This window comes from Scyliorhinus canicula, chromosome 30 (genome assembly GCF_902713615.1).
Source record: "Scyliorhinus canicula chromosome 30, sScyCan1.1, whole genome shotgun sequence".
NCBI lineage: Eukaryota > Metazoa > Chordata > Chondrichthyes > Carcharhiniformes > Scyliorhinidae > Scyliorhinus > Scyliorhinus canicula.
The window spans coordinates 1,916,058-1,938,562 of record NC_052175.1 but is presented as its reverse complement, the minus strand read 5'-3'; the positions used below and the strand labels follow the sequence as shown (position 1 = coordinate 1,938,562).

At 45.0% G+C, this 22,505-nt stretch overlaps 1 long non-coding RNA gene across 1 annotated transcript; it reads right to left on the bottom strand.

The window, feature by feature from the left end:
• Window positions 1-18,624: 18,624 nt before the first annotated feature.
• Window positions 18,625-21,199, bottom strand: LOC119958707. Its single transcript, XR_005459068.1, has 2 exons — window positions 21,075-21,199; window positions 18,625-18,907 (listed from the first exon to the last, which is right to left on the bottom strand). It is a non-coding gene; the product is annotated as an uncharacterized LOC119958707 (long non-coding RNA).
• Window positions 21,200-22,505: the final 1,306 nt, after the last annotated feature.

Below are 22,505 nucleotides of genomic sequence, written 5' to 3'. Positions count from 1 at the left end.
GACCATTTTCGTGAATCCATTCTGTACTTTATAAAATACAGTGAAATTCATCCTCAACTGTGACTCGAAAACATGGATACAAGAATCCAGCCCAGACTTTTACAAGCTTAAGCGGACCCTATCTGTGCTTGTATGCCATTCCCTTATCAATAACGCTGATTGAATGATATTGGATTCTCCATTCACTCAAAATGTCCATTGCATTCAAAGACAATCCGACTATGTGACTCCCTAATTTTTTCAAACCGAATATTTTTGGGACAATGAATTCGAGTAGAAAATACAGTCACAGCTCCAGGAGTCTCGCAGCCTTTGTGACCGATGCGGTTAGTGTACCATCCAAGTGTTCCAGGATGTAAAGAGCCTATGGGAGGGCAAGAATGAGTGGGACTACCGTGTAGGACGGTGACCAGCGCCGTAGACGCACTGCCCGAGCGTAGCACACCAGATAGGGGACCTCAGGTAGGGCGGGGACAAGTGCCGTTACTCCACTGCCTGAGCGACCGTACAAGAACGGAAATAATTTGTGTTAATCGTGGATACTGCCACTTATGATGACCTCCGAATCAGAAGTGTAATTATGATTGGGTGTCTGCCGACAAACTAGTTCCTTTTACTGCCTGTAGGCGTTAAAAGTGTGGTGGCGTGGGACCATGAATAAACTTTTAGTGCCCAAAAAACAATCAACGTTTGCAGCACGGTAGCATTGTAGAAAGCACAATGGCTTCACAGCTCCAGGGTCCCAGGTTCGATTCCGGCTTAGGTCGCTGTCTGTGCGGAGTCTGCACATCCTCCCCGTGTGTGCGTGGGTTTCCTCCGAGTGCTCCGGTTTCCTCCCACATACCAAAGATGTTCAGGTTAGGTGGATTGGCCATGAGAAATTGCCCTTATTGTCCAAAATTGCCCTTAGTGTTGGGTGGGGTTACTGGGTTATTGGGATAGGGGGAGGTGTTGACCTTGGGTAGGGTGCTCTTTCCAAGACCCGGTGCAGACTCGATGGGCCGAATGGCCTCCTTTTGCACTGTCAATTCTATGATCTATGATAACTCGCCAATTGTAAACAATTAATTGGTTCATAAATCTATAACAGAGCTCTTCCACTGAAAAATCAACGAATCTGTCATTTTTACGACTTCTTCATCATAGCTCTAGAAGTTTCCTGCCAGTATGCATCACAACCCAGTTTTTAATAACATTACTACAAGAAATATAAAAGATAAAAAATGACTAGTTCTTACATTCATCACAACGCCTCCTTTCGTAGAATTCCTGCAGTGCAGAAGGAGACCATTCGGTCCATCGAGTGTGCACCTACCCTGCGAAAAAGATCTACCTAGTACAATTGCACCGCTTCATCTCCACAAATTAGCCAAGCTGCATATCTCTGAACATTAAGGGGCAGTTCAGCATATACAACCACGGAGCCTGCGCAGCTTTGGAAGGTGGGAGGAAACCGGAGCAACCGGCTGAAATACAAACTCCACACAGACAGACAGACAAGCCCAGAATCGATCTAGGTGCCTGGCGCTGGATGACAGCAGTGTTAACCAGTGAACCACGGATCTGCCCCTTGAAAAAATGAACCAGCGATATGAAAATATGTCTTCATTTGCCAAACCATATTCAATTTTAAACTCCACTCATGACTGCGCACTGCTGTTACACTGTGAGATGCATAACTGTTCACAGTTGTGCATGGAAATGTAAGTATCAGTACAGTCCATTTCCTTATTTTATTTACAAACTTTAAATGTTCGATTCGTCTCACATCGCAAATGTGCGAAGGCAGCACGGTGGCACAGTGGGTTAGCCCTCCAGCCTCACGGCGCCGAGGTCCCAGGTTTCCATCCCTGCTCTGGGTAACTATCCTTGTGGAGATTGCACATTCTCCTCGTGTTTGCGTGGGTTTCGGCCCCACAACACAAAATGTGCAGGAGGGGTGGATTGGCCACGCTACATGGCCCCTTAATTGGAACAAAAATCAATTGGGTGCTCTATTATTATATTTTTAAGTGCTACAGCATTAGCAATTGTTTTCCCTTCCTGTTACATGCCTGATTTCCACCATAAATTGTTGCAGTGATTAATTAAATCTAAACGGCCTTGCATTAAGATTTGTAAACTTCTCCGGAGCCTTCAATGGATTTGATTCGTCTGAAACAATTGTCTCTGATGAATTGTTGGCAACATAAATGTAAAAAAGCTGCTAAGCCAGTATTAAAATCAACATTAATTTCCGATGTTCGAATACTTCTTTTGATGAACATTCAGGTTTCTGTGGAAAGGAAAACAGCAGGCCTTTCGACACATTCGTCACCTTATTAGAATCATAAATCAACAACGCCCACATGACCCTCATCAAACACCTCCCAAATTATTCGTCATAATTCAGAGTCGCCAAACTGGTGCAGATTATCAAATTTTGGTGTCCAACAAATTCCTTGTGACTTTCCAAAATTTCAATCAGTGGAGAAACGACACTCCTAAAAATTGTTTCGACATTTTTTCGTCTCAATAATTAATTCCGAAAATCTCAAAACTGCTCTTCTGGTTTGAAGATTAGGAGCTCCTCAATAGTACTTCTTCTGCTCATGTTCCATGTGGCCCTTTTTACCATGTCCAACAGTCAAGCGGACGAATGTGACTTCGGCTTTCACACGCTCACTGTCATCACGATCCACCAAGCCAACATCTGACAGTGGAGCGCACAGTTCCTTCAAATGGTCCAAATACTCCTTCCACGTTTGACTGAACACTATCAGATCGTCGATATGCACTGCACAATTCATTAGTCCAGAAATCACATTGTTGCATCGTTCTTGGAATATTTCTGGCATATTCATTATTCCAAATTGCGTAAGTTAAAACTGACACGCAACATTATCATTACGAAAACAGGCACCTACTTCACCAATTCTGGCAAGATGTAGGCGCTTGTCAGATTCTGCTTCAGAAAACATAGAACACTGAAAAGTTCAGCACAGTACAGGCCTTCAGCCCACGACGTTGTGCCAACCATTTATCCTAATCTAAGATCAGCCGAACCTATATCCCTTCAAATTACTGCTGTTCATGCGCCCGTTTAAGAGTCGCTTAAATGTCCCCAATAACTCAGACTCCACCGCTTCTGCTGGCAGTGCATTCCACGCACCCACCGCACTCCCTGTAAAGAAACGACATCCGACATGTCCCCTATATCTTGCTCCATACACCTTAAAATTATGACACCTCGTGATAGCCAATTCCGCCCTCGACGCTATCCATGCCTCTCACTTTGTACACCTCGATCAAATCACCTCTCTCCCTTCTTCCTTCTTCGCTCCAGTGACAACGCGCTAGTCCCCTCAACCTTTCTTCATGAGACATGCCGTTCAGTCCAGGCAGCATCCTGCTAAATACCCACTCCAAAGCATCCACATCCTCCCTAAAATGAGATGACCAGAACTGGACACATAATTACTAGTGTGGTCTAACTAGCGTTTTAGAAATCTGCAGCGTAAACCTCGCGGCTCTTAAACTCAATCTCCCTGTTAATGAAAGCCAGCACACCATATGCCTTTTTAAGAACCCCATCATCCTGGGTGGCAACTTTGAGGGATCTATGTATGTGGAACCCAAGATCCCTCTGCTCCTCCACACTTCCAAGAATCCTGCCGTTAACCCTGTATTGAGCATTCAAATTCGACCTTCCAAAATGAATCGCATCACATTTATTACAGTTTTACCCCATCTGCCACTTCTCAGTCCAATTCTGCATCCTGTCAATGTGCTCCTGTCGTTTGCGAAAACCCTCAACACTTTCTACAAATCCCACAACTTTCGTGTCATCGACAAATTTATCAGCCCGCCCTGCCACTTGCTCACCCAAGTCATTTATAAAAACCACAAAGTGCAGAGGTCCCAGAACTGATCATTTCGAGACACCACTGGTCACCGACCTCCAGGCGGAATAATTTCCATCCACTACCACTCGCTGTCTTCATTGAGCCAAACAAGTCTGTATCCAGACAACCAAATTTCGCTGTATGGCATGCCCCTCTAAGTTTCTGAATGAGCCTACCATGGTGAAACGTACGAAATGCCTCACTGAAATCCATATACACCACATCCACTGCCCGACCTTCATAAATGTCTCGTCACAACCTCATATAATTCAATGAGGCTTGCGAGGCATGCCATGCTCCTTGCAAAGCCATGCCGACTATCTTTACTAAAACATACTAAATAATCATAATTCCAATTCTCATAATCCTTGCCAATATTTTTCTCACCACAGGATATGACTGATTGGTCTGTAATTCGCAGGAATGTCCCTCTTCCCTTTCTTGACCTTTGGAACAAAATTCGCCTCCCTCCAATTCTCAGGTGCTACTACAGTGGGGTGTAAGGAAGCAAAGATCATCGCCAATGACGCATCAATCACCTCACTCGTTCCAGAAGTACCCATAGGTATATCCCGTCAGTCCCAGGAAACGTATCTACTCTAAAGCGTTTCAATATTTCCACAACATCATTCTTAACATCAACCTGTTCGAGTCTCTTAACCTGGTTCACACTGTTCAAATGAGCAATAGGTCCCTTTCTCTCTTGAATACTGAAGCAAAATATTAATTTGGGGCTTCCCCATCTCTTCAGACTCGAGGCACAATTCCTGCTCGGCCCTACTCTCACGCTGATCATCCTCTTATTTCTCACTCAAGTGCAGAACATCTTGAGATTGTCCCTATGCTTCCCTCCAGTGCTATTTAATGCCCCATTTAGCTCTCTTCATTCATTTTTAGTTCCTTCATGGCTACCTTGTAACCCTTTAGAGCCGAGTCAGATACTTACTTCCTCAACCTTTCGTAAGCGTCCTTTCATGACTCGAAGCTCCACTTCTCTTGGCATCCTTCCCCTTACCATTCCTTTCTCGTTTCAGTGGGACAAAACTATCCAGCACTCGCAGCAAGTGTTCCGTAAATAAACCTCACATCACTGCTGTTCATTTCCCAAGGAACGTTTATTCCCACTTTATCCTTCTCCGCTTCTCTCTAATAGCAGTATAATTTCTCCTCCTCCTATTAAATACATTTCCATACTGTTTGTTCCTATCCTTCTCCATGACTATGATAAGGTCAAGGATAAGTTCAAGTGTTCACTGTCTTCGAAATGCTCTCCCACCGAGACACTGACACCTGGTTTGGTTCGTTGCCGAGCACCAAGTCCAAGTTGGCATTCCACCTGGCTGGCCTATCTACCTTTTGGGTCAGGAATCCTTCCTGTACGCGTCTCACACAATCTTCATCATCAATATATGTTCCTCTATCTCTCTGCTGCTATTATGGGCTCCATGGACAAGTCGCAATAAAGTGACTGCTCCTTTCCTGTTGCTGACTTCCACCCATACTTAGACAGTAGGCAAATCCTCCTCAAGTACCTCATTTCCTCAGATGAGATGCACTCCCTAATGAACAGTGTAATTCCTCTCCTCTTTACCACCCTCCCTATTCTTCTGAAAACCCCTAACCCACCGAAACACCTAAAAGACATTCCTGCTTCTGTCAAATCCATGTCTAGGTAATGGCTACAACATTGTAGTTCCAAATACTGATCCATGTTCCAAGTTCATCTCCCTTATTCCTGACACTCCTTGCATTGAAACAGACACACTTTAACCCATTCCTCTGTGTGCAACTGTGACCTATCAACTGTATATCCTCCTCATAGACTGGCTGCACAATATTTCTGGCTGCTCAACAGTTCCTCTGTCCTCTGATCTATCTCTTCCCTTCCATCCCCCTGCTAAACTGGGTGCAAATCTCCATAAGTATTCGAGGAAATCACCCACCCAACTATTTGTTCCCCTCCAGTTGAGGTGCAATCCGCACTTCATGTAAAGATCCCACCTTCGGGAGAAGATACCCCAAAGATCCACATATCTGAAGTCTTCCCTCCTACACCAGCCCAGGAGCCATGTGTTCAGCTTCACTCGTTCTTTGTTCCTTGCCTCACGTGAACGTGGTACCGGTGGCAATACTGAGATCACTGCTCTGCTTGTCCTACCTTTCCAACAAAACTCCCTGAAATCTCTTTTTAGATCCACATCCCTTCTCGTAGATATGTCGTTGGTGCGTATGTGCTCCATGACATCTGGGTGCTCAGCCTCTCCCTCAGCAATCCTATAGACTCGATTCGAGAAATCCCTGGCCCTGGCACCAGGGAGGCAACACACATTCCGGGAGTCTCGTTCGCGACCACCGAATTTCACTATGACTTTTTTTTATTATGACTCTTTCACTTTTGAGACATAGAGCGAGGCTCAGTGCCAGAGACGTCGCCCCTAGGGCTTATCCTGTTAGGTCATTCCAACCCCGCCAACATCATCCAAAACGGTATACCTATTTTGAAAGGCAACGGCCACGAGGTATCACTGCGCTGACTGTGCGTTCCTTTTCCTTCCCCTGACTGGAACCCAGCTACTCTTGTTCTGCAAATTGGGTGGGGCTATCTTCCAGTAACTTTTCTCTTTCAGCCCCTCTGCCTCCCAGATGATCCGAAGCACATCCTGCACCAGCTTGAGTTCCCTAACGCGATATCGGAGGAGCTGGAGTTGGGTGCACTTCCCGCAGGTGTAGTCAGAAGGGACACCGGTAGTATCCCTCACCACCCACATCCCACAGAAGGAGCAAGCAAATGCCCTAGCCTCCATCCCCTCTGACGTGAATTTCCAAAGGGATTCAAAGGGTAAAAAAGGTTAAACAACCGTTCGGCCCTCTAATATGTCTATATCTGATATACACACACATATATATATATAGTTGTTACACTCCCAAGTCTAACCTCTAAGATTGGTGATTCTGCTGAATGATACAACGATAGCCTTCTGTCCCTCAAAGGGAGAACCATCACAAAGAAAAAGTAAAACAAAATTAAAAAAAAAAATAAACAACACTTACCTGAGAATATGTAGCTGCTCTTTGAACCAACTGGAACTCCACCCTCTGAGTCTGCTCCCAGTCAGCTGCACTCTCTTTTAACTCCCGGCACCCTTCACGCTCCTTGAGGAAATTTAGGAAATAAGATGAAAGGAGCGCCTCGCTCCCTCCTCATCTCCCTCCACCAGTCAAGATACTCTCAGTATAACATTCAAATGCGCACAAATGTAGCACTTCATCTGTGGCTAAACTCTCACTACAGCACTCAAATGCCCTCAAAAGCACCCAAATTCAGCACTCTCTCAGTGACCGAACTCTCACCATAGCAGTCAAATGCATCTAAATGCTTTACTCAGTACAAAGTCAGCACTGTAAGATTGGTTACATTTATGCAGTCTGACTCTGGCCTCATAAAACTGGTCCAATCCAATTAATTAATTAACAAGGTCCAGCTGCAAGGAGCTGCAAGTAGAAGCTCTGTGTAAAGCTTATAGAAATCTCAACTTCTTCTAATCCGAAACAGCAACGTTTAAGTTAATTAGCTAAATAAAATAATTTCTTAGAATTTACAGTGCAGAAGGAGGCCATTCAGCCCATCGAGTCTGCACCGGCTCTTGGAAAGAGCAACCTACCCAAGGTCAACAACTCCACCCTATCCCCATAACCCAGTAACACTAAGGGCAATTTATCCTGGCCAATTCACCTAACCTGCACATCTTTGGACTGTGGGAGGAAACCGGAGCATCCGTAGGAGACCCACGCAGACAGTTGGAGGACGTGCAGACTCCGCACAGACAGTGACCCAAGCCAGAATCGAACCTGGGACCCTGGGGCTGTGAAGCGATTGTGCTATCCACAATGCTGCCGTGCTGCCCAGAAAGACAAGACATTAGAGAAAATTGAATCCTTAATATCCTTCAGTTCACCAAACTCTCACTCTCGCACTCAAATGCTCCCAAAATCAGCGCTCAGTGCAAAATGTTTACAAAAACATTTTGGGAATGAAAGTTGTTTGTTCCATCTTTCTAATAGTCTTCCAAACGAGGAATAGGACGCAAATCTGATTTCGTAAATGCATTGAATTTTCTACAGTGCACACATAATTGATTTGCTCCATATGGTTGTTGTACCATCGAAATCGATGAGCTCCAATCACTGAAACTATTATATAATTTTGAGGCATGCTTTAACTATGATTCTAAACCTATGCCAATTTTAATTGTTCAGTAAATGTGAACTTTGCATAATTGGAACAAATGTCCGACATTAGCATACTGTAGAATTACCTCAGTACATCCTGGTGTGTTCCTAAATATAGCTGTACGTGATTGTGATAATACCTTCAGGACACTCAGATATCCCAGCAGAAGGTAGCTCAGTAGTTTATCCAAGTGTCCTATTGCCAACTCATTGTCCAATATAACATGTGGAATGTGAAATCTGGAATGATCATAACATTATGTTTCCTCCCTGCCTGTACGAATTACACATCCTCTGGCTTCCCTTCCCAATCAAAATGCCTTTTGAGAATATTGGCATGACAAAATCGGTGAGTTTTCCATCTGTCTGGCTCACTGAGCAAATAATTCACCTCACGCAATTTCGTTTTGACTTGAAAACGTCGCGTAAATATTGCTCTTAACGTTTCACCTGCCATTGACAAGAACACTAATACTTTTGTGGCACTCCAAAAACTCAGTTTTTGAATTCTCATTTTATACTGTTTCATGACATGGCAATTTGAAATGCGTTCCAACCAAAGTTCCAGGCCTATTTAATCTCTCCCTAAAGGTTAACACATAAACCAACCATGAACTCTGAGAATACTGACTCAGCAATTGTCCTTGATGAATTTACGTGATCCTCTGATCGAATTTGTACCGACTCAGTGAAATAACGCCCCGTGGCAAAGATTGGTGGGAGACGAGAGCACTGCTAAATCTTTAGGGGGCAACAGAAAGCTACTAAAAAGCTATAAAGAAGCGTAAGATAGAGTATGAGAGTAAACTTGCTCAGAGTATAAAAACAGACAGTAAAAGTTTTAAAAAATATATAAAACAAAAAAGAGTGGCTAAGGTAAATATTGGTCCTTTAGAGGATGAGAAGGGAGTTTAAATAATGGGAGATAAGGAAATAGCTGAGGAACTGAACAGGTTTTCTGGGTCGATCTTCACAGTGGAAGACACAAATAACATGCCAGTGACTGATAGAAATGAGGCTATGACAGTGAGGACCTTGAGAGGATTGTTATCACTAAGTAGGTAGTGATGGGCAAGCTGATGGGGCTAAAGGGAGACAATTCTCCTGGCCCTGACGGAATGCATCACAGAGTGCTAAAAGAGATGACTAGGGAAATTGCAGATGCACAAGTGATGATTTAACAAAATTCACTAGACTCTGGGGTGGTCCCGATGGATTGGAATTTAGCAAATGTGACACCACTGTTTAGAAAAGGAGGTAGGCAGAGATAAGGAAATTATAAGTGAGCTTAACTTCGGTAGTAGGGAAGATGTTGCAATCTATCATCAAGGAAGAAATAGCGAGGCATCTGGATAGAAATTGTCCCATTGGGCAGAAGGAGCATGGGTTCGTAAAGGACAGGTCGTGCCTAACTAAATTAGTGGATTTTTTGAGGACAATACCAGTGCAGTAGATAACGGGGAGCCAATGGATATGGTATATCTGGATTTCCAGAAAACATTTGACAATTTGCCACACAAAAGGTTGCTGCATGAGATAAAGATGCATGGCATTAAGGGTAAAGTAGTAGCATGGATAGAGGATTGGTTAATTAATAGAAAGCAAAGAGTGGGGATTAATTGGTGTTTCTCTGGTTGGCAATCAGTAGCCAGTGGTGTCACTCAGGGATCCGTGTTGGGCCCACAATTGTTCACAATTTACATAGATGATTTGGAGTTGGCGACCAAGGGCAATGTGTCCAAGTTTGCAGATGGCACTAGGATGAGTGGTAAAGCGAAAAGTGCAGAGGTTACTGGAAGTTTGCAAAGGGACTTGTATAGGTTAATGAATGGGCTAGGGTCTGGCAGATTGAATACAGTGTTGACAAATGTGAGGCTATCCATTTTTGTATGAATAACAGGAAACGGGATTATTATTTGAACGATAAAATATTAAAGCATGGTGCTGTGCCGATAAATCTGGGTGTGCTAGTGCTTGAGTCACATAAAGTTAGTTTGCAGGTGCAACAGGTGATGAAGAAGGCAAATGGAATGTTGTCCTTCATTGTTAGAGGGATGGAGTTTAAGACTAGGGAGGTTATGCTGCAATTGCATAAGGTGTTAGAAGGCCACACCTGGAGTATTGTGTTCAGTTTTGGTCTCCTTACTTGAGAAAGGACGTACTGGCACTGGAGGGTGTGCAGAGGACATTCACTAGGGTAATCCCAGAGCTCAAGAGGTTGGATTACGAGGAGAGTTTGAGTAGACTGGGACTGTACTCGTTGGAATTTAGAAGGATGAGGGGAGATCTTATCGAAACATATAAAATTATGAAGGGAATAGATGCGGGCAGGATGTTTCCACTGGTGGGTGAAAGCAGAACTATGGGGCATAGTCTCAAAATAAGGGGGAGTGGAGGTAGGACTGAGTTTAGGAGGAACTTCGTCACCCAAAGGGTTGTGAATCTATGGAATGCCTTGCCCAGTGAAGCAGTTGAGGCTCCTTCATTAAATGTTTTTAAGGTAAAGATAGATAGTTTTTTGAAGAATAAAGGGATTAAGGGTTACGGTGTTCGGGCCGGAAAGTGGAGCTGAGTCCACAAAAGATCAACCATGAGCTCATTGAATGGTGGAGCAGGCTCGAGGGGCCAGATGGCCTACTCCTGCTCCTAGTTCTTATTTTCATATGTTCTTGTATCCTTAGAAGCTCAGTAGTGATTAAGGTGAATGGCGGAGGTGTGACTGGCCGTGCAGTCTCCCCATTAAGTCATTTATTATCACTTCCGGTACTGCATAACTCGCTGATGAATGTAGCTGCATGATAATATCTTTAAGTTACATCTTTCCGACGGATATTTATATTGTTCATGTAAACAGTTCATTTCAATCCAGATTATAAAAATTTTTTACAATCTTAAATGTATAGAATTAATCTCACATGATCATCTTTAATCCCACTAACCCAGCCCCAGCCAATCCAATCATCCCGAATGGAAAAATGCTTCTAAACGATGCACACAGCGAGTGGTTCTGATCTGGTCTGCACGGCCTGGGACACTGGTGTAGGCAGATACAACAGTGTTTTCACAGGGAATGGTAGGAGTGAAATAAATTAAATGTATGTCTCCAGGGAAAGGGCGGTGCAGTCGGATTGAATGATCTGCCCATCTATAAACCGCTGAGGTCAAAGGGAATGAATTTCGTTCTTCGGTACTTCATGCTCTTTTCAGGCTTTCGATGTCGTCTGGCTGTGAGTTTATGTGGACCAATACCTGCAGGTTTCCTCCAAGTTCCTCACCACCGCCAGTATTCTCACTGTATTGCTTTATATTCACTGTTTCCACGTGTGAACTTAGCGTCCGCTTCAGCTCACTGGTTCTTTCACAGCATCAACTTCCTTGTAAATTGCAATCTGTCTCACCGTGGGCGCTGCCTGTGCTTTTCATATTGAAAACATTTGTGTTGCTCCCAATAAAAACAGACGAACATTTAGTAATTAGAGGGAGGTGTATCTTTTTGAGGTTGCATTACAAATCTTTTTAAAAGCGCTGTGCCACGTGTTTGCTTGCTGGCGTCTCACTGGGGAGCAAATTCTATTCTACCTCTGCACACTAACTGACCTATCATACGCTGTCAATTATTCACAACTTAAATGGTGCAATATTGCATAAAGGATATTTAATTTATTGAGTATCTTATTTTATAACTTTGAAACAAGTTTGCTTACTCAGCAAATTCATTAATCCGTATTGTGTTTGCCACATGATACCCAGATCCATATATCTTCAAGAACACTCCCTTGCAGTCTATCTCTCCCTTGAAATGAAAATGAAAAATGAAAATCGCTTATTGTCACGAGTAGGCTTCAATGAAGTTACTGTGAAAAGCCCCTAGTCGCCACATTCCGCAGCCTGTCCGGGGAGGCTGGTACGGGAGCCATTCTCTCCCTCTCACACTCTCTCCCTCTCACATCCCTCCCTGAGTTGAGGACTCAAATGGAATCCGAGCTCTTCGAACATACTCGCTCAAGAGAGGCGACTAATATAATAATAGTGTTATAATAATCGCTTCTTGTAACAACTCGTCGTCAATGAAGTTATTGTGAAAAGCCCCGAGTCGCCACATTCTAGTACCTGTTCGGGGAGGCTGTTACGGGAATTGAAACAGCGCTGCTGCATTACAAGCCAGCTGATTAGCCCACTATGCTAATCTATCGCCTACTTGTGAGGACGAAACAGTGGTCTCTGTTTCTCTCTCTTTTATTAAGTTGCATTACTGGGGCACTTCCGGTTGACATTTCACCATCAACAGGAGATACACCCACCGTTGCAGGTGGAAGTCAAGGCAATTGGTGTGGTAGAAGGAGAACTTCACTGGTTAGGTGTAAACAGTGAGACTTGTCCCCTCTATTGCGAAACTGTCCCTGTGCGACACTCCCGTGTTGCGGTTTCAACACCGGCGGGAGACCACCAATACCTGCCTATTGTGGAGTAAGTGAAACCATTTTAACAAAATGGCGACACGGCAGGACTATAAATTTTTACTTACCGAGGAGGTGCTAGAAGGGAATAAAATGGAAGAGAGGATTTCCTCCTATCTATTCAAGAAACGTAATCTTCCGAAACCATGGGTAGTAGCGATCATTGGAGCTAAAAAGCCAACGGAAGGTGCAGCTGAGTGAACAGAATGCAAATCTCCGATAAAATAGAGATACAGCCTGGTTCGTCTGTCTCTCGGAGAAGGTGGAAAAATGGAGTGGAAAATGAATAATCCGGGCAGCCATTTTAGGGAAAGCAAAAGGGATTCTGGAGCCAGACTAGGAATGAAAAGGATCTATCAAGAGTTGTCTGAAGCCAATCAGTTTATTCGGCAGATAACTGAGTCAAATGGGAAAACAAAGATATCTCCAATCCCAGGTAACTGAGACAAAGGAGAGGGAGAGGAATTTCCAGGAACTCCGCTCACAGAGTACCCAATGGTATAGGGGGGCTGTAGGTTAAAGACATAAAAGCAGCTTACAGTGTCATGTCGTGATCTTGGTGGGAGCAACCACAGACCGTGTCAGCTGAGGGTCAAAAAGCTGAAAGAGGCTCTGTCCCAGGCACAGGAATGGATCAACCGTATCGAGCCGGGAGGGTCTCCAGGAGATGAAGGGCTTCATATAGCAGATCATAACCCAGCAGCAAGGGGGGGCGGGTTAGACGGCCAACTGGGGTGCTGGCAAAATATCCGGATCGGCAGGTGGGGTTCGAAGTGTCCTGGCAAGGACAGGACTCGGAGGAACAGGAGCGCACCCATACTTGTTGAAGTCTCCGCGATGTGTAACACACCCGGAGGTAGGGTTACCTATCATGGTAGGGCAGCCTGAGTTACGCAAAAAAGCGGGAAAAGTCCGATGTGCCCAGTAAGGTAGCGCATGGACGACGCGCTACTGGGACAGGCAGAAAGGGGACCTCTCTAAAATATTGTCATAATTCACCATGGGACCAAATTCCGACGGGGTATGGTGACCCACATCCCAAAGTTAACCAGAATAGGAGACACCTTCATACACTATATGGAAGTGCAGCAAACCCGCTGGCATAAATGGTTGCGATGGACCGGAAACGGTGAGTGTATTTCTGATGAGCCTGGACGCCTATCTGTGTAACGCACTGACCTGGCAGGAAGCGGGAGACCTGGGGCAGTGGCGGCAGATCCTGAAGCTGTTTTAGAGGCTGTGGGGCCCAAGAGGGTGAACTATTTTCAGGGTGTGGGAGACAAAGCAGTAGGTATGATGTCCCCAGTCATGTTCACAGACCGATTGTGGGCCATTCATGAGGGAGCTTGCGGAGGTGCTCTTGATAGGAATAATTTAGACGGTAGAACAGCCCACAGACTGAAAACACTCTTGGCGAAACTGTTCACCCAGAATTAGAGCCAAGGCTGAAAATTGGTTCAACCCCCAAGACCCCGACCTTAGGGAGAATGAAGCGATCAAGACGATCATCCTTGCATACCGCAATGGGAAGGAGAAGGAGACAATGCCCCTTGGGGAGCGATGCATGAAACTGAGCCAGCACCCAGTAGGAGAGCGGAATGTAAGGAGGGCAGCCGAGTCGCTGATCAGCAGCCACTTGCTCTGGGTGTGGGAAGACTCGTGACTACAGAGGAGACGGCAGAATCCCCAACAAGCAGTTAGGAGAGAAGGTTCCTGGAGCAATAACCCCAACTGCACCGACAGGGGAACCATAATTGGGGATGTTTTCAATGAAAGACTTGATGCCGTTCGTGCAAGATAAAGCCGCACAACCCGGACAGGTATCTGTGGCAACAGGAGAGAGCAGAACAGTGACCATATCCCCGAGACCCTACGAATGCCGTGGAACCAGCCCACAACTGTGCGCACTAGAATATGGCCCGTGCGGTCGGTCTTGGATCCGGATGGAAGTACAGGATTCAGCAGGGTATAACTTTCTGGACATAGGCACCTACAGCACCATAGTCCACACGACAATCCCCGACCATCCATTCTATCCAATTAGGTACCCTTCACCCTTGTCGGCTTCACGGGAAACGAGAAGTCTGGGTTTCTCTCTCTCCCACTGACTATCCGTTTCGGAACACTCCAAAGTCAGTGGTATTGTGTCCTGATGAGTTGGGAGCAGGCAGGGAAGGGAATACAAGGCACCGATTTTATAGTGGCTCATCAGATCTTGATAGACCTGAGAAACCACTGTATGTGGGGTACAATTAATGAGGGGGAAGACAAACAGGTGATGATCATAGAAGGGGTGCCGGGAAGGGAGGTTCTGGGAAATGTGAAACCGAAGGAGTGCTGTAACCTGGAGCTTTATTTAAAAACACCCCGGAAAATCTTGCAACAATTGCCAACCACAAGCATGACTGTGGGGACTCACAGGCTCAAAGGTCAGAATAGATGGGATCTCATGTCTATAGGTACATAGATACATAGAAGATAGGAGCAGGAGGATACCTATTGGCCCCTCGAGCCTTTACCGTCATTCATCGCGATCATGGCTGATCATGCAACTCAAAGACCCAATCCAGCATTTCCCACATATCCTTTGACCTCATTCTCTCCAAGTGCTATATCCAGCAGCCTCTTGAATATATGCAATCTTTTAGTATCAACAACTTCCTCCACTAGTGAAATCTCCAAGACACCACTGTGTGTAAATTAATTTATCCTTATCGTTCTCCAAAATGGTTCAACCTGAATCCTCAGGCTGTGATCCATGGTTCTGGACGCACCTATTGTTGTTAACATCTTCCCTGCATTTGGAAATTTATCAGTCTCTATGAGATCCCCTACTCATTCCTCTGAACTCCAGCGAGAACAATCCCAACCTAGTCAATCTGTCCTCATGTGACACACGTCATTAGCTTTATTTCCCACCTGATGCACCTGCATGCTTACCTTCAGAGAAAGGTGCAGAAGGACACCCAGGTCCCGCTGTATAATACCCTCTCCCAATTTACACCAATCCAAGTACTAATCTGCTTTCCTGGTTTTGTTCCAAAATGAATAACCTCGCTCTTATCCAAATTATATTGCATCTGACATTGGTTTGCCCACGAGCTCAACTGATTGCAGGCAATGCCATGGCTAACTTTCTTTTCACTGTGACAAATCCAAACTGAGTAATTCCTCCAGTCATTGATTACTCGGTGCCATGACTTGTCCTGCTCCCCAGTTACCAGCCCCTACCCTGACTAATTAACCAGTATGGTGGTGAATGCCCCCTCCCTGTGAACAGCCCCTACCAAGGGCAGCACGGTAGCATTGTGGATAGTACAATCGCTTCACAGCTCCAGGGTCACAGGTTCGATTCCGGCTTGGGTCACTGTCTGTGCGGAGTCTGCACATCCTCCCCATGTGTGCGTGGGTTTCCTCCGGGTGCTCCGGTTTCCTCCCACAGTCCAAAGATGTGCAAGTTAGGTGGATTGGATATGATAAATTGCCCTTAGTGTCCAAAATTGCCCTTAGTGTTGGGTGGGGTTACTGTGTTATGGGGATAGGGTGGAGGTGTTAACATTGGGTAGGGTGCTCTTTCCAAGAGCCGGTGCAGACTCGATGGGCTGAATGGCATCCTTCGGCACTGTAAATTCTATCTCTCTATCTATAGTTAATTCCTCCATATGACTAATTCCCATCCCCTGTGATTAGCCCATGCATCGACTAATTCTCAGGTCCCATGTGAGCTCCATCTTCCCTGAATAATTGCCATGCAAGGTACAGTCCCTATCCTGACTAATTCCCCTGCCAGTGAACAGCCCCTACTCCGACGAATTTCTATTCTTGTGAGCAGCACCTACTCCGACTAATTCCCATTCTTGTGAGCAGCATCTACACTGACGAATTTCACCCCTGCTTTGAACCCATACCCAGTCCAGTTCGACGATTTTCAGGCTTTATCAACCTCTTAGGCAAATTTATACCTTTTAAATCAACTAGAATAACATCGTTTAGAAGGTTGACCATAAAGTCCACCCCTTTCGTCTGAACGTGATCATAAAACAGAGTGGCTTGATTTAAAATCCCAATTAACGAATGCACCAATATTATCAACTTTCGATCCAAACAGGAAAACGAAAATATCGACTGATGCGAGTCAGGACATAATAGGAGCAGTAATTTTGCGACAAGATGTTAGTTCGTCTTGCATTCCTGTTGCAAATGCAACTAGTGCGGTGGCACCAACAGAATGTTGATATGATCAAATTCAAAAAGAGTGTTTTGGTCTACTCACAGGCATATGTTCCACCTCGCTGGTGATGTTCTCTCGTTTTAGAATGGGGTAATGTTTCGTCATGATGCCCTTGTTGAGATCCTTGGGGTCTATACATATCCGTAGATCACCTGACGGATACCACGCATAAGATGAAACTGACCCAGTATGTCGGTTCAGTGACTCTTGAAATGTTTCTTTGTTATTTTAGCCAGCGCAATTCGAGCTTTAATCTTTCTCTCGGTGGATTAGGAACATTCCTACGAGGATGGACCAAAGGTTGTGCACCCGTCCTTAACAAGATTTATACTTGAATGTAAGTGTACCCATGTCTTTAAAAATATCTGCAGTGAAATTCAATGATTTTATGACGAAATGGTCACTTTTGAGGGAAGATTCATTTTCTAGCCTCCTATTAATGGAGAAAAATGTTGAACTTGTTCTTGTGTAATGCCGCACATTGTTTTAGTAATACCTGTTTTATTGGGAATGCTGTTTAATTGGTCCCTGTTTAACGCTGGACATTGTTTTAGTAACCTTTGTTTTTGTTTGTATACTGTTCAGACTGTCTCTGTTTAATGTAAGAAATTGTTTCAATGGCCATTTTGCGGGGAGAGCACTATTATCGTCGGCTCTTTAACGTAGTCCCTTTTTAAGTAATCTGTGTTCACTGAAAGGCAATGAAAATACCACTCCGCCACCGCCTCCCATCTACACCTCTTCCCGATACCTGTTGTCACTAACCGAATCTCATCCCCACGCTCTCTTTGCCTTCCGCACTCAGTGACAGTCATTCCTATCTATCCGCATTATTTCTAAACACATTGAAAATCGTTCTTAGCCCCTCATTCCCTCCCCACCCATTGAAATGATTGAAGTTCCCTTGACCCCTGTTACCACCGCTTTCCTATCCACTGAACCGTTTCCCAGCACCATCTGCACTCACTGGCAATTCCCCTCACTTTCCTTCTCCCTCCTACCGTTCAAAATATCTTGTAGCTATAGTAATCCATCTGTGACGCAAAAAAAACCCCTTCCCCTCCAGAGGGAATATCGTGCCGTCTGCGAAAACCTTTCCCAGTGCTGTAATACCCTTTGCGGTAATCTACAACCCTGCATGGAGAGGGAACTCCTCGATTGCACCAAGAGACCCTTCACTGTGCTCTGAACCCCTCCATCGCGCTTAGAGATCTTACACGGTGTCCTGTATCCCTCAAGGACGCCTTGAACCCCTTAAAGGTGTTCTGAAACATTCCATAGCGTCTCGGAACACTGCATGTACATTAAACCCCTCCTTGGCGCCTCGATAGAGTTCTCATCGTAACCATTAACGGTTCCCGGAAAACTTTTGTGGTGTTCTGAAATCATCCGTGGCGTCCTGAAAACTAAAAGAAAACCTCAGCACCCACTCAACATTTCCCCGACACTTGGATCTTCTGCACCATCTTCTGAATTCTGTTCTCAGTCTGTGAATCACTTTACCATCGTCTTACACGCCCTTTAAATCACTTCCCTATTTTCTGAATCAATTACCAAGCTCCAGAACTATTTCCAGGATTACCTTCTATCACTTCCAGACACCCAGCTTGTTCTCCGTAGCCCAGTATTTGTCAGACATTCTAACATGTAATTGGTCAGAGAGCTGATATTGTTTTCTTATCTTATTTCAGACCATTTGCACTGACTTCCCCTTCCCTTTATCTGGAAAGGACACACCTGTGCCCAGCCTCAATTCAAACTGGACAGCTTCGCGCGCGACAGACAGCCTGATCCTGAGGGTAAACAAGACATGAAGCCGTGACCAATGCCATACGTTTTATTTTTGATTAGAGGCTATTATCCAGACAACAGAAATGTAAGGTCAGGTGTTCGAGGCGTGAAGTAATCAATTAGCCTGTTTCAAGGAAAGAAGCTTCCATTCAGTGACAACATGGAGATCACGGGTTGATGGTAATCCTCACTGGATCATTCACCTTGACGTTCAATACGTTGTGGGAAGGGCGACATCGCCAGCCTTGTTCTCACTGATTGACACATCACTTTTCCTTGCACTTCAGAGCACACAACTTTTCGATCACCAGCCACTAAAAGTAAAAGAAAGGATGATGAAGGAATTAATTCCGGGTTGTTCAGTCTGATGGAGAACAATGAGTAAACATTAAGCAGAATCTGTCAGCCTCACAGGGACAAAGTTGGAACAACGCAGCACCATTGGATGTTTTGTGTACGATAATGCTCCACAGTTTACAGCCTCCCACTAAAAGACATGAAAAAAACACTGCCTCTCTCCAACTCCTGGTCTGTACAAACGCTCTCCCTCCCTCCACCTACTGGTGGGGTACAAGACCAATCCCTCACCCCCCCACACACTCGTACACCTTGGCAGATTCACACCCGCCATGTCTCCCACACACTTCCTTCTAGGGACTCCGCCCCTCCCTCCTACTCACTGACCTGCACAGAATGATTCCCCTCCCACTCTATGATTTCAAGTGACCCTTGCTCCCTCTCGACCCGGACCTCTCATTTCGCGCCCTGTACAAATGTGTCTGTCCAACTCTCTGATAGCGACAGAGTTACTCCCTCCCTCACACTCCCTGGCCAATTTCACAGCCAGTCCCTTCCTCTTCCTGTCCTATACACACTCCCATCCACCCGCTCGTCTGCACAGATTCACACCCTCTCTGTCCCACTTCCTGCCATGTTCAATCCTGCTCCCTCGCTCCCACTCTCCGGTCTGTTGATTTTCTCTCTGAACTGTAGTGCGGCTCCGTGCGGTGCCTCAGGATGGACAACACCACTCCTGCTATCCAAGAACAGAGAGAATAAAACATATGTTTAGAGATTTGTTCGCAGCACCCAAAGAATCACAACAGTTTCTGGGATAGGGAACGTTTACTCAAGGTCCAACAATGTTTGTTCCGAAAATAGTGCGGTCAATCATTTCACAGACTATCTCACAAAATAGCCAATCAGATGTGAAGGATGTAGACTTTCTGTTCACGTAGGTGCAGAGAGTGATGTTGGTCCAGAACAATGCGAGAACCCCAGTTTCACACAGAATAACCACAGCATAACCCATGAATTTCGACTCCGAGGAAGAGGTCGATAGGTTTGCCATTTCCTGCTTACTCCAGAACGCGAGATTTCCGCAGTGCTGAGCTCGATCACTGCAGTGGAGTATCAATCCATAACAATGCAAAACTCCAGCATTGCTGAGCTCCGTGCACGAGTGTGTGATCGCAACCCACAAACTATCACTCAAATTCCAATTGAGGCAAAGACTGGCCATATTTATTGACAATGCATCATTTAACACATTGTCATATCTATTCACCCACCTTCTCACACCCCACTTTATCATGAAATGGGCAGTGTTAATACAGTTGCATGCATCTGGTTGAATCCATTTTAATCCCCGTACCATTTGGTATTTTTATTTTCCTTTCTTGATATGGGCGTAGTTGGCACGACCAGCATTTATTTCCAATCCCCTGAATTTAGTAGTTTCTGAGGGCTTTGCCAGACCATTCAAGTTGGTCGGGTGACGGGTAGGCAAGTGCGGCTCATGAGATTATTGAACCAGATGTGTTTTAAAACAAGCGACAATGATGTCATGATGCTGATAAGATTAAAATTCCATCGGCTGCCGTGGTAGAATTGCAACCATGGTTCTTGGGATTGCTCGTTCAGTAACTATCCCACGACCCATAATTAAAAGGTACCCTCGACCCGGGGGCCTTTCCCACAGAAATTTCCAGTTTCGCTCCCAATTCCCCATTTCTACATCTGAGGCTAGACAATTAGTGTGGGGAGAAAGGGCCTGAAGTAGATTGTGACCATAACCTCACACACAGTCCACTATCTCACAATCTGGATCAGATGTCATAGATCCTGAGCAGCAAGTGTGAATTATGCATTGAGGACAATTTTAGGGTTTTCTTCCCGGATCAATTGTCTCAAAGAGACCCAGCAACGTGACACCGCCCAGGAATTCGTGTTTTCATTGTTGGTCTGTGTGGATCAGTTCCCAACATCAACAAGCCCCACGAAGCATTCAGATTGTGACTAAAACACCAGGGAATTACTAAAGGAGATAGTTTACACGGAATTATTCAGTTTGTTTTAGAATCTCACAATCCACTCTCTTACCCAATTAAACCATTACACTCAAAGAAAATACAATCGATTTAAAATTAATCTGTATGAACTCCAGCGGCTTTAGTATCGGTGGAATTTACAGATTCTTACTTCTTTTCATGCGCGGGGGCTGTCCAGCAGCATTGTGCTGAGTCAGCACTAGAAGTACAAGTACCAAGAACAGCCCTTTCTGCATTTTCGCTGGGGTCTGCCACACTCACGGTCAGAATGCTGGTGTTGATCTCTTCGCTATCTAAGCACGGAGTTATGTTACTTATAATCACACGAGCAGGCGTGTCTGTTTTCTGGTGATGTCATTGGAAAATGTGTTTGCCTGAATGCTGCCTTATTTCCATCTTATTACCTATTTGCCTTTAGCAAAACGACACCCACACAGCTGTTTAGACGATCAATTTAAATGAAACAGCAGTTGAATCTCGCTACTGTTCCACCTGGTGTGTACCTGGTGCTGAGAACATTTCGGTCGTGAAGGGAGCTGTGCTTACATTACACATACACATACACGCTGCCTTTAAAAATAATAATCAAAACGTCTCTGGATTTGGCTGAACTGCAATTTTTGAGAAGGGTAAGAGCACATCTGATTTGAGAATTCTTATCTCGTGTTTACAGCCATCTACACATGTTGTCCATGTGCAGGTTCAGGCGTTGTTGGCACACTTCATAATTGGAATATTATTTCCATGCACTCTCTCCCCAGAACTTTTGTGAAAATAAGTCAGCTCATATCTGTTTTAAATTCAAGCTGCCTCTTCTCTGTGCGTTCTGCTGTCCTAAGGCTATCGTTTTGAAGGTGATTGGCTTAATCCTCAGAATTTGCCACATCTTCCTGTTGTATCTTTACATGAGAAATTCTATGCCCACCCTTCAAGACCCCATTCAATCACGTCACACACATGCACAGCATAAAAATCACACATTAACGAGTGAAGCTGTTGAAGTTGGTGAATTAATGCAGACAATGTGGAGAGGGAAATCAATGATCACGAAACCAGGCAGCAGCAGTGAAACAACTGTGCAGGTGATCGAGGGGACACCAGGAAAGAAAAATAATCAGAAGCTGCACTCTGCCCCAGATTTTCAGTGCATGCTCAGATAGAAGCTACTCTCTGTCCCATTGCAGCATTGAAAGCTCAGACAGAAGCTGCTCTCTGCCTCAATGCTGCAGTGAGAGCTCAGACAGAAGCTGCTCCCTTTCTCAATGCTGCAGTGAACGTTCAGACATAAGCTGTTCTGGGTCTCAATGCTGCCGTGCGAGCTCAGACAAAAGCTGGTCTCTGACTCAATTCTGCAGTGAAAGCTCAATCACATGCTGCTCTCTGTCTCAAAGCTGCAGTGAAAGCTCAGACAGAAGCTGCTCTCTGTCTCAGTGCCGCAGTGAAATCTCAGACAGAAGCTGCTCTCTGCCTCAGTGCTTTGAGAGCTCAGACAGAACCTGCTCTCTGGCTCAATGCTGCAATGAAAGCTCAGACAGAAGCTGCTCTCTGTCTCAGTGCCGCAGTGAAAGCTCAGACAGACGCT